We start from the raw sequence: 13,294 nt of genomic DNA, 5'->3' as shown, positions 1-13,294 counted from the left end.
GAGTTCTCATTTTTGAGTTTGTGGTTTATATTGCCACATCTTCAAAAAAATGTATACAATAAGCAAAACACCTCCCACTTGGAAGCCATTTATTTTCCTTCCATATGCACATCCCCACACTTACTTATATTTAATGTAAATAGAGTACGTCGGGAGATAGACATGAGGGAGAATGTTGTGTTTTAAAGTCATTGGAGACAGAAGAGTTATGCTCCCTCTCTTTAGCAATAACAAAACAGTGCTTATAACTCTTATCAAGCAGTCTGTGCAATGTCTACATCCTTTCACTAATTTCAACAAACCATCCCAAGGAGGGGGAAGATTAGCTGTGGGGTTGTTTATTCTTGGTGGAGTTATGGACATGTTTTCCATGAGTGAGAGAGAGAGGAAGAAAATAAAATCTTGTTTGTAGCCATCTGATCTGTCCTGACTTCTTGCAGTGGGAGAGAATAATGCAAAGGGATTCAGGATGCAAGCAGATGCGGTGCTCTTCCTGATGTTGCATTCACATTTGGGGGCTTCACAGCCCTTCACTTCCTGCAACCAGGAAATGGCAGGATGAGGAATGTTATGGGAACTGAATAACCCTTCTTTAAACATCCCACAAAAGCCCACAGTGTCCTGTATTAAGTGTGAAAATTAGTGCCTGTAGTTAATGCATGGATATTAATTACATTATTGGCATTAACAGAAGAAAACCTCTGTTACTATCCTTTTCCTTTTTGCTTTTAGGTTCAAAAATTTACAATTTCCTGTTATTCATAAATACTGATTTAGACTTCACAGCCTAGATGCTCTTAGTTGGGTTTTCACAATGGGAGGAATAAAGGATATTGTATGTAAGCTTTGAGAATTAGTAGTTGATCTCTATATCTCTTTCGTTTGATATCTGAATTGAGAAACCAGAATGTTCTAGAAAATCTTCAGGATTAGCTTTAACTTAAATTAATGGGAGGTAATGTTCTTTGTGGGTTCTGATTTTCTCCATTTCTCTCTCTGCTATTACGTGCATGTGGGCATGTGCACACATGCACAGATACAGGTTCTTTGCATGATTTTTGGGGGCATTATTTTATCATTGAAAGAGAGACTTTGAAACAAAATTGTATTTTGAATAGAAACAATTTTTTAAAAAAAACCTTAAAATTATTTTTGTAAAATATATAATTCAGAAAATGTTTCAGATATTTGGATCAATTTTTTTTCTGATCTTATTTGCTAAATTCCACAGGATTTTATAGATAATTTTGGTCAAAGTATGATTGCAAGTTTCAATAATTCCATTCATGTGAAAACTTTGCCAAGACCCACCATGGATAAGAATGATAAGGATGATAGGGAATTAACAGCTGTCTTTTCCATTACAGATCTATGGACTAGGGAGTGTATTCAGCTTTCAGTGACAAAAAGATATTTTAGACTATGTACTGAGGGGGCAGTGTTGGGAGGTACAGTAATTTCACGAATACAAGCCACACTGTTTTGACCAAAATTTTGCTCCCATACCGGAAATGCGGCTAATACTCAGGAGTGGCCAATATGTGAATAATTTTCTGACATTTTCAACCCCAGGAGTGCAAACCAAGTCAGTGCAAACTGCAAAGTCGAGCTCCTGCCAGTAAAACCCTGCATTTACGCGGTTGTTACAAATTGGTTACTCTGTTGCATGGCGGGTGGAGCCGCTCCCTGCAGGCAGCACAGGGGGTGGGGAAGGCGGGACAGCTCTCTCCTGCTTAGCCCTGCAGCTCGGGGGAAGCTGGAGCTCTCTCCTGCTTGGCCCCATGGCTCGGGGGGCTCCCGTCCCTGCGTGCAGCCGCCGCAGGAGCAGGCAGACTACATCCCCGCCTCCCATCGCCGCTGCAGGTGCCGGCGGGCTCTGTGCCCCCCCTGCCGCTGCGGGGCAGCGCCGGGCCGGGGTGACCGAGCCCAGCAGTGGCAGCAGCCGGCCCCGAGTTGCCCCACCGAGTGGCAGCGCCAAGCTGGGCCACCCAGCCCTGTGGGCAGCCCCAAGCCCTCATGGCCCGAGCCGAGCCAGTAAACCCTGCCCTGCCGCGATTCTCTTACTATTTGGCAACTTTGTTGCACGCGGGTCCTCGCTGCGAACGACAGAGCAGCTTATACTCAGGTGCAGCTTATTTATGGACAAAAAACAAAATGTTTGCCAACACCCGGCGATGTGGCTTATACTCAGTGCGGCTTGTATTTGTGAATTTACTGTAATCTCAAATTAGAAGCTACTAACAAAAAATAAGAAAATTGCTCTTTTGCTGCTAAACTTGCTTGCATAGATTTTCCCCTATGCACAGCTTAGTTTTCCTTTTTACTCAGTTTACTCAGTAGTGTACCTTTGCATTGCTTAGTCGTTTCCATCTGTGGATTTTGCCAGCACACAGCCGTAGCCTAGAGGCTGCTGAGATAGATTCCACATTGAATCCCATGGCCAGCAATTCTCACCAGGAATGAGGGCCTGGGGCAGGAGCTTCAGAAAGGTTAGGAGCTATTTTAATTCTTTTTATTTTTCTTGTATTGCTGAGGGAGTTTATCTCAGCCATGCATATCTGGTGTGGAAGAGGAAGCTTGCAGGCAGCATGATGCATGGGCGGTGAGTGCTGGCATGAGGTCATGGTCAAAGGGAACAGAGCCCGGCTGTGTCACACGAGTTGGGGAGGGAGCTGCTGTGGCGCGGGACGGCCACTTTATCAATTAGGTAATGTCTGGGGGAGATTGGGGGGGAATTTCATTACATTGTGTTGGGCCGTGCTGCTGATGTGTTACCAAACATCTACAAGGGACCCTGAAGTTTCTTGGGCAGCACAGGCTCAAGCCAAATCCTGCTGCCATGGCTGAGCAAAAGGAGGGGGAGGGGAAGGTGAAGAGTGATAACTTACCTCCAAAACAAACTCCAGGAGGGCTTTGCCCTTGATGGACTTCCCATTGGGGTTTGGAGGAGATGCTGATCTTGCATTGTGAGATGGAGATGGTGGGATGAAGTATTTGTGTGTGCTCAGCTATTCCAGCCTGTTGCACATATTCTTGTTGAGCAGATCTCTCTGGAAAGTTAATTAAGAGCCTTTGTAAAGCCTTGGGGAATTTTTTCCCTCACCTTTTACCTTTTGAGAAAGACCAAAAAACCAAGAGATGTCTGAGTAACAACATGGAAACAGTGGTGCCAGGCTTCCCTTTTAAAATGAAAAGCTAGTGATTTGAAAGCAAATTTACTGCTAAGGGCCAGCTCAACATTCTGGTATCTCAGAACCACCATAAATAAATGACCTAGTTCTCCCAGTATTCCTATCAGGAAGCCTGTAAGCAGTCCTCCACTCACTCATAAAAAGATGTGCATCTCTCAGGGATGGTGCAGCACCATGAACAAAAATGTCAGGTGTCCACTCACTGCAAAGTGTACCCTGTAGATATTTCTAGCTTTGAAATCACAGCTGATTTTTCTAACCCAGTCTCACAGGAAGCATCAGAGAAGCAGAGCTTCCCCTCCGGTTCCTAATCCTGGTAAACCTTGGGATCTTCAGACTCCTTGCCATATGCATTGACTCCCAGCAGTGTTAAACAATGCTTCACAAACACGTGCAAAGCAATGGGCCCCCACCCAAGAAGCTGGAAAATTGCTTGTTACACCTTTTGTTTCTGCAAGCACGAGGAGGTTAGGTTTTCCCTCCTCCTGAGTGCTAATGCGTGCCCAGCTCCTGAGGGCTATAAAGGGGTTGGTCCTGTGCCCATCGAAATTCAGCATAAATCAGGATTAGTGCTTCGGCATCTGGGGAGCTGCGCCAGCAGAGAGCTGATGCAAGAGGGAAATCAGGCCCCGTGGAGCAAGCTCCTCGAGTGATATGTTTATTCCTGCCAAGCTCACATCTTTTATCCCCTAAACAGAGCAGCCTGGTAAGCCCCTCTAAGTCTCTGGTATGCTAAACTGATATGAGAGCCCTGCTCTCATTCTGCTGGAAGGCAATGTGGTGGAAAGAGACAATGACTACGTGTTTTGGCCTTGCTAGCCAAGGCTTTGACTGCCCATTCAAGCACCCAGAGGTGCCCTGCCACGGGGTCAGGCTTTTTTCAGACCCCAGATGCTATCTGCAACCTGCTGATGGAGAGGGAAGGAAAAAGGGGAAGGCAGTGGAAAACTGCTGATCAGGGGAAATACTGCCCTCCTTGTCCTCCCTCGTCCCCTTGTTGCCTGGGAGAAATTGATTTAGGAGCATTTTTAAAGTAAAAATTTCATCATGAAAGAGCTTTCTTCAGAGAGCAGTTGAGAAATTGTCTTTCCCCCATCTCTTATTTATGTACATATATGCGTATGTTTCAGTTTAGGAAGAAGCACCTATCCTGACCCAGGTGGCAGGAACTCAGACTGAGGAGTTTATTTGCTATCCTTCTCTGGAAAACAATATGCAGTTTTCAGGCTTAAAGTATCACCAAAAATTACTAAAATGTCACTGCTGATATCTGAAAATTTCTCGTGATGGATTATAACGAATAATAACCTTGACTGTTCTGAGCTTAGAAGGAGTGCTTAGGAGATAGCAAGTAGGATCCCTAATGTTTTCAACATTAGAATGTCAATAAAAATCAAGTAAATCTAAAGGATAGTGGCTACCCTTTAAATCCGTGGTATTACTGAGACAAGTTTTGCATTGCTTCTGGATCCATGCTCATCTTTCTAGACTTTAAATGAAGGATATAACAGCTGTGTCCTGATTCTTGCTTTTGTGAGTGGACACCTGGGCTGGGACCAGAGCACAGATGTTCCACTAAGATATTGAGGGACTCTACACTCTTCCTGTGGAGTGTTTCATATAGTCAAGGCCTCAATGCTCTGTACTGCACCGCGATAATTAAAATGCATTTCTAAAAATTCTTAGGAAAACAGTGATTTCTTTTTTTTTTTTTTTTTTTTTTTTTTTTTTTTTTTTTTTTTTTTTTAAATTAGGTCAACCCTGTAAGTGAGTCCAGGTTTACAGAATGTAGACATTTGAACTTTCTTCAGTACAGTAATTTCACGACCATAAGGCGCACCAGACTATAAGGCGCACCGCCCGGGAGTCGGCAAAATTCGCAACTTTGTAGATCAGATAAGGCACACCGAACTATAGGGCGCACTTTTTTTTTTGCAGCGAGGCTCCACCCCCAGCTCCCTCCGTGCAGTTGCTGGCCGAGGCTCCGCCTCAAGCCGGCAGCCATTGGCCCCGAGGCCCGCCTGTACCCGGCAGGGGCGGTGCCGTGGGCCCCCAGGCCCACCTGTATCCAGTGGGGCCGGGGCATGGCCGCCACCCCTCCGTGCTGCCTCTCTGGGGCCGGGCTATGGCCATCGCCCCTCCGTGCCGCCTGCATGGGGCCGGGGGGTGCCTGTGTAGGGGCTGTCCCGCCTGCATGGGGCCGTGGGGTGCCTGTGTAGGGGCCATGCTGCCTGCACAGGGCCGGGGGGTGCCTCTAGAGGGGCCGTGCTGCCTGCATGGGGCCGGGGGTTGCCTGTGTAGGGGCCGTCCCGCCTGCATGGGGCCGGGGCGTGCCTGTGTAGGGGTGGCTCTGCCTCCACAGGGCCTGGGGGTGCCTGTGTAGGGGCCATGCTGCCTGCACAGGGCCGGGGGGTGCCTGTGTAGGGGAGGCTCCGCCTGCACGGGGCCGGGGGGTGCCTGTGTAGTGGCCGGCTCTGCCTCCACAGGGCCTGGGGGTGCCTGTGTAGGGGCCATGCTGCCTGCACGGGGCCGGGGGGTGCCTGTGTAGGGGCCGTCCCACCTGCATGGGGCCGGGAGGTGCCTCTGGAGGGCCGGCTCTGCCTCCACGGGGCCGGGGCGTGCCTGTGTAGGGGCGGCTCTGCCTCCATGGGACCAGGGCGTTCCTCTGGAGGGGCGGCTCTGCCTGCACGGGGCCCGGGCGTGCCTCTGGAGGGCCGGCTCCACCTCCACGGGGCCCGGGTGTGCCTCTGGAGGGGTGGCTCCGCCTCCACAGGGCCGGGGCGTGCCCGCCGCTGCTCTGCCCCACCTCCACCTGGCAGTCACGGCCCTGCCGGCTCCCCCCGTGGCTCGCAGCTCTCACTTCCGGGTAGGCAAATTTTTTGAACTTTGTCCATCAGATAAGGCGCACCGGACTATAAGGCGCACTTCCGGGTTCTGGGGAAAATTTTAGTCAAAAGGGTGCGCCTTATAGTCGTGAAATTACTGTAAATAGGGAGGTGTTGATACACGTAGAAAACCACCCACTGGGTCACTTCTGGAGACTTTCAATATTAAACACTGTAATAATGAGATACAGAGACCCTACCCTGAACTAGACATAGCAGAGTTTACAGGTGTTTTCATTAAAAAAATCCACATATAGAACATTTGGTAGTTTTCTCTTTCCGCGCAGGAAAATGAAGGCAGTTTTGACTGTGGTAAGGCCTTCTTTTGCTAACCTTATTGTGGATTTCCAGCATTAGTCTGGAAACATTAGGAGACAAGAATAAAAAAGCATGAAAACATTTTTTCCCCCGTTCAATTTTATTTGTTGTTCTTTTTTTTCTTGAAAGGAGTCTCAAGGTATTAATTCTGATTCCCTGAAAATGTTTTAACTGTTCAAAGAAGACATTAAAGTTGGAAATGTTAGATTCTTTGTTGAAACCTTATGTGAAAACTTTATGTAATTATCTGCTGTTCTGGATTAAAAATAATAATCAAAGCAAAGACCTGCAGAAAGGCAAGAGTGTCTTTAATTAATACCACGGAACAAACATCTTTCAAAATACCAAGTAATTTCAGAGCTTTTGGAAGTTGAACAGTTTAACTGAACAAAGAATATTTCTTGGAATAATTCACTGTCACACTTAAAGCCAGATTCGTAAGGAAAGCATGCTATTGAAAATGGCTTAACTCCATAAGATTTATACATAAGATTTACATAAGATTTATATAAGATTTATGTACAAAGCACACAAAAAATGCACCACTTTGTCAGTATCTTCTATTTTAAGAAAAAAAAGTAGTACCTAGTTTATACAAATCATTCTGCCTTTGTAGATGATCATGTAAATGTATTCTACTTTTTATGAGAGTTTAAAGGAAGATGAGATTTAAATATCTAACCTGTAGGTTTCCCAGAAATGAACTATTTAACAGCTCTTTACTAATGCCTGGATATAAATACCAGAAGATATCTGGAACTATTGCAGAGCACCCCCAGATAACAGTCAGGGATTTCCCAAAGCTTGGAGCCCTCCTTTCCCATGTGTAGCACAGTAGTAGTGACAGTGGCTGTAGTGACACCCCTGCACAGCCCTTTGGCTGTAGCCTGCTGGGGTGAACACATGCAGGTTTGGAATGCACTTAGTCACTACTTAGTGTGTATTTATTTTAAATTATATTTTTGTAAACTTTCCTGGAAGTAAATTCATTATTTGAACTAATTGAGGAGATAAAAGGGCCATGATACAGCAGTTCACTAATGAAGACTCATGTTAGGGGAAGAGCCTGATCTTTTTTCATGATGAAGTATCTATGGGATATCAGCTTCCAGAAAGCAAACCAAAAGGGACTGCAGGGCTGCTCACACAGACAGATATTGACTGAGACCTCAGGGACCAGGAGGACCTAAAAGAGACAGGTTAGAGGGAAGCAATAGCAATAGCAGTTCAGGAGATATCTCAGAAGAGATGGATGATGGTCTAAAAGTCTGCCTGAAAATCATCCAGGAATAGATACATATATCTCTGGCATGGCTGCATGGGCAATGAAAGGAATTTCTCAAGGTAAAAACTAATGACTTTTTTCCCGAAAAAGTGTTCTCTTTCTTATAAAATTAAAAATAAATATTAATTCAAATGGATTCAAATACTACATTCAAAATTTGGAATTAATGGAAGTTTCTAAAGTTGTAGAGAGAAAATAATTCATAAAGCAGAGAAATTTGGGGATTTGTACATTTTTTCAAGAGATGTGCCAAGAGTCCCTGTGCTTCACAATAAATTTGGTTCAATTTTAAACTTTCTTCTCTAAAAACTTTATCAGTAGACCAAAATCAGTGATGTTTTCCTTATTTCTGTCCTCCTGGAACCTAGGTTTCCTGAAGAACATCTTTCACTTGCAGTACTTCCATGTTCCACTGCAAACTCTTATATTTGATCTTTTCTTGAAGACTACAGGAACCAAGTGGACTTCAGAAATACTGCTCACAATGATGAAGCTGAGTCACAGAAAGGTTTCCTGAACCTGGATCACAAGTAGCTGCACTCTGGGCTTATAAACAGTTAGTACGGACATCTCAGAATAGATATTCCTTTATCTCATTGCATAACATTTAATATAGAGTTTGCATAGAAAGAAAGAAAGCAATACAGAAGCAACTGATAAACATTTCCTTTCTATCTGCTGCAAGAGAAGTGCTTAAATACGCCCAGATCATCTCGTCATTGCTCTCTTCACATGAGTGCTTCTTCTCCCAACCTGGGGCGGCTTATTAGGAAGCTAATTCCTGTGTGTCTGAGGACAACAAATGTGAGCTGGAATATACCAAAATGCCATGCAAAACCTGTGTCACACCTGACCCAGGAGAAGGAATATCTTCTCCAAATGTTTGCATCAACAGCTATCACCTGTCAGAAATCTCCCATCCAAAGAGATGGAGAAGGCCTTCCCTGTGCAAGTGCTGGTCCAGAAGAAAACAAGGTTATAAGAAGCCTATGGTGAGCAGCCTTTGTCTGTGCTTTTGCTGAGAACAAGTTGTGGTACTCTGTGGAGCTGGTTAGTCTGGAGTCTCTCACTTGCTGTGCACAAGAAATTGGTGTGGTGGTTTCATTTGCCCCTTTTGGGTATGAGCACCATGAGTGACAGCAGTATGTTTGTTTTCTGGGCTCCTGCTTATACAGGACACTGTGGTAATTTGTGTACATGCCTGGTGTATGTTATCCTCTTGTGCTGCTACCATAGCTGAATGGAAATGGTAACACCAGTGTGTTACTGTCCTTGGCCCAGACTTCATGCAAGTGCTAATGGCCGCCTAAAGTGTAGGAAAGTAATAAATGATCCTTGAAATGTTACTTGCCTGTTACCCTCAGAGACGGGAAGCTCTCTTGCCTACAGCCCTTTAATTAGTGTGCTATTGAACACTCAGGTTAAGTTGGGCCTCTGTCAACTTTACTTCAGTAAAATTAAGTCTTCTTAAGTTTTATTTTATGCAATGGAGGCCTGAAAATTCTGATGGCCCCTTGCAATATGTGCGAAACTTGCTGGTGGTAGGTAGGACAACTCTGAAATTAGTTATTTTCTGCAGTGGGGTTTTGATTTCTTTAACCCTTAAATAAAGCTAAATTTCAAGAAGAAGATAATATATTTCCCTCTTTCCAGAATGTCACAAAGTCCTTTGCCTTCCTGGACATATCTGCCCCATGCCTTGAAATGCTTTTGCCTATTAGCATTTGTGTATGTTTGTGCATATATGCCTGCTGCAAATTTTTGTGTGTGCATATTTATATCTTGGTGACTGTGTTGCCAAGGAGCTCTGAAAGAAAGCAGAGCTGAGATAACTTCTAATCCACCTTTCTGTGATAATGTGGCGCAAGTGAAAAAAGCCAGGGGTCTTTCTCTGCTCTAGGTTTGGTAGACTGGGGCCTTTAGCAGGCATTGGGACTTTGCTCTTTCTCTCTTAGGGTTAGTGCTTGGCGGGGGAGAAAGCAAGTATCTGGGCAAATGGAAACTGTAGAACTGTAGGCTTTTACCTGAGGAAGACTTAGAAACTGAATTAATGTTTCTGATTGGGCCTGAGCAGATGGCAACTGTCCTGTTATATGTGCCTTCTATCAAAGTGGTCTGTTTAGTTTTCGTTGTCCCTTTTGGAAAAGGGTGTTGGAGGTGTGTGAGTCCTGCCTGGGATGCTGTTGCTTTCCTGGTTAAGAAGAGAGACAGACATGAAATGATTGCACCACCCCTCAGTAGATTTTCAAATATGGAAATCCCTGACCTTGTTTCCTGTTGCCCTGAAGGGTCTCTGGACTGTTTGCAAGAGGAATTCAAAACAGGCAATGACCTTCTGGTCCCTTCTTTCAGCACAGAATTTTGTTGCTTTTACTCAAAGCAGAGCCCAAACTTTCTCTATGTGGTAGAATGTCCAGGCTGTTGGACTATCCTATAGTTTTGTGATGAAACTTCTCAGAAACTCTTTTTTTGAGTTGAGACAACCATGCTCCAACTGCAGTGCCTTATGCTTATCCAAAACCCCACTAAAAACAGGTTTGTTTTTGGAGTAGGCATTGTCTGAAGAAAGTGTTCTTCATAGAAGAATTCCTGACTTGGATCCCACCTTTGTTACTTTTACGTAATATAATACACTTCTTGGTAGCATGGACTTTCAGAGCTGTTTTGCTGATAGTACTCTTGTGCAGCAAATAGATAGAGACAGTTTGACAGAGAATCTTTGGGGGATAATTAATTTTGCATTTTGACAAGCGTTTCAATTAAGTGTGGTACTCTTCTTCATCTTCTGGATATTATGAATAATGGGCCAAATATTCTCATGGTGTAACTGCATTAATGACAAATAAGATGTAAACATATGCACCATCATGTGAAGTTTTTTCATCCATAGGCTTTTTAGGATGTTCAGTGCTTTTGCCTTTTCCATCTCCATTATCTGGTTTGGCTTTTTGGAGCCTTATTAGACTATAAAGACAGATCTAGAATACCGAACACACACTTGGCATCTAACTTGTAGTGTTGCTGAGAGGATGACATGTTCTGTAATTCAAGACGGATGCCAATAAAAAGGCAAGGCATCCATACTGATCACTTTATTCTCAATAAATATGTAAAGCAAATAGCAAGCACAGTTTTGTTGTACGAACTTAGATTAAAAGACATCAGTGACTAATTCTGCCACTTTCTAACATCAGGGTGTTTCATTTTGCAGCCTTTGCTTTCCACTACTACGACATTTGGGTTGTAATTTCCTACCCATATAACATTTGCAACATCTTGAGAATAGTAAAATGGGATCATGATTCTTGAAATAGCTGAGCTCAAGATGTAACTTATAAAAGGTTTGAGTTCTCTTATTGCTATTAGACTGCAAAGGTTGTCCTCTGTGCTGACTTTAGGCTCCAGAAGGCCAGTGTGTCTTTCTTTTCATCTCCTGTTCCAAAAATGCTCTTCCCAGCTGCTACTCTTCCTGCTGATGTGTCCACATATGCTTTTGTATCTCCTTTCCTATGTGCTATCCTCATTCATCTGAGCTTCATCTTCTCATCTTCCTCTTCTCTGCTTTTTCACCCCTTAGCAGCTTTGTCAGGCTGCTCTTATTCTTCTCTGCCAGAACATTATCAAGGGAAGCAGAGGGCACAACACAGGCAGCTGCTGTCAGCTCTACTGTCTGGCTCCACAGAGACCCCAGATAGACAGGAGAAAAGAATAATTGCAACAAGCATTTCTCTTGGCCCTTTAGCCCTGGGATGTTTTGTGGAGACAGCCTAATCCAGTTGAATGCAAGAACTGAGGGAGGTTAAAACAAGGGACCATCAAGGATCTTTGCAGACAAGCTAATATGTTCCAGCTGAGCGTTTGTGAGCATTAATTTATTTTTGCAGAGGCTTTGAATATGGGCAGAGGCAGAAAGCACATTCTTGATGAGATGACAAGCTACTTCCCAAACGCTAAGCCTCCACTCTCAAGCACAGGAGACCAAAGAACTCTGCACATGGTGGAGAGATACCCCTTCACTGACTCTCCATCACCAAATTATAGTTATGGAAAATCTTACCTGAGGCAGGTGCACTGAAATATTTCAGGATGGCAAGTGAGTTAAGATTGCTAGCAAAGTTAGATTCCTGCTAGAAAGGCAGTCTGTGTGCAACTCCTGATATTGCTTATGGGAGATTAAGAGGCTATTTATTACCATTTTTGTCTTAATTCTCTCTGCTTCTTTGTGGTTTTGACAACAGCCCCTTCTCTATCATATGCACTCCTTGGCTCTTCCGCTTTTCTCTTTTTGAAGCATCTTTAAGATATCTCAAAACCAGTCCCCTGTTTCACTCCTTCAGACACTAAAGAAATTATGCAACTGCTTTATGCCCCTTCACAAGACCATGATATTGTCTGAGCAATGCTGGGTTCCCTTTCTCCTGCATCTAACGCACAGCTTTTGGGACATGACCAGCTCCTGCCTGGTCACCTCTGAGATCATGCCTGTCCTGCTACTCTCAGGTGAAGCAGTGGTGGTGGTGACTTGATTCCTACCTTGCTAGCACTTCAGACTCTCTTCTCAAGTCCCAAAATTGTCTCTTCATGCTGCTCTGCCAGTTAATGTGCTTATAGCATGACACAAAATTTTTTTGGTGGATATTACAGGGTGAAGAGAAAAGGTGGTGCTATGTGTCATTTGAGCCTGTTTTTTTGCTAATCTTTATGTTGCCTTGGAAGTACAGTGAGGGGCTGGCAGAATATTTCCACTTCAGAAGCCCCTCTTTCTAAAAAATGTATTCTTCTGAGGGACTCCCATGGATAGCTAAAGTCATCATGATCTTTGTAGGGCTGTGAAACATATTGGTGTCACTACTATACAAGTCAAGGATGCTGTGATACTGCAGGGTCAGATCTGGAATCAGGGTTCTCCCTTAGCATCTCTTTCTCCAAATATGCTTGCTTTGCTCATTATTTATGGGATGGATTCTAAACCACGAAAACTTTCTACGTAGAAATTCTGAGTGTAAGAATATTTCTTGTGTTGTGTTATGGACCTTTTGTACTGACGTCTTTTGGTTGTGCTGGTGCTGGTGTTTTTGATTGGTGTCTCAGCCTGTTCTGTACCTGTTCATCAGAGAACACTTTTCCTTTAAATAATTTTCGTCAGGGTTTGACTTAAGTAAGTAGAAATAAATGTGTACAGAGTCAGTACGTGTTGTGAGAGGAAGAGCAGAATCTGCAGTATTGCCACAGCTCCACCGGCTTCCTTCAGGCTCATGTTCTGGTGATGCAAAAAAGAAAGATTAAGTGGGTGGGCGAGGTGTCGAACCTTAGGAAAACCATAGTGAGAAAGTGGTTTTGGACTGTCATAACTGTATTATGAAGTGAATCAAGTAAAACCTGAATGCTTGAGGAGAGGGCTTTTATAGGAAGTGATACATGCCTTCAGCAGAGTGATTCTCAAGTCCATTCAAGAAGACAAAATGCTCAGATGTGGAAGAATGAAAAACATAGTGTGCATGTGGCTTTCATTGCAGCTGAGTAGCTGTAATAGAGTATCATAAAGTAAAAAACAGAGAAAGTATTACATACTTTAGACTCATATGGGAGAACAGTGCAATATTTATTAGAGGCTG

The sequence above is a fragment of the Catharus ustulatus genome, chromosome 1, assembly GCF_009819885.2.
Source record: "Catharus ustulatus isolate bCatUst1 chromosome 1, bCatUst1.pri.v2, whole genome shotgun sequence".
Lineage (NCBI taxonomy): Eukaryota > Metazoa > Chordata > Aves > Passeriformes > Turdidae > Catharus > Catharus ustulatus.
The sequence above is the reverse complement of the archived record's forward strand: the minus strand, read 5'-3'. Positions refer to the sequence as shown.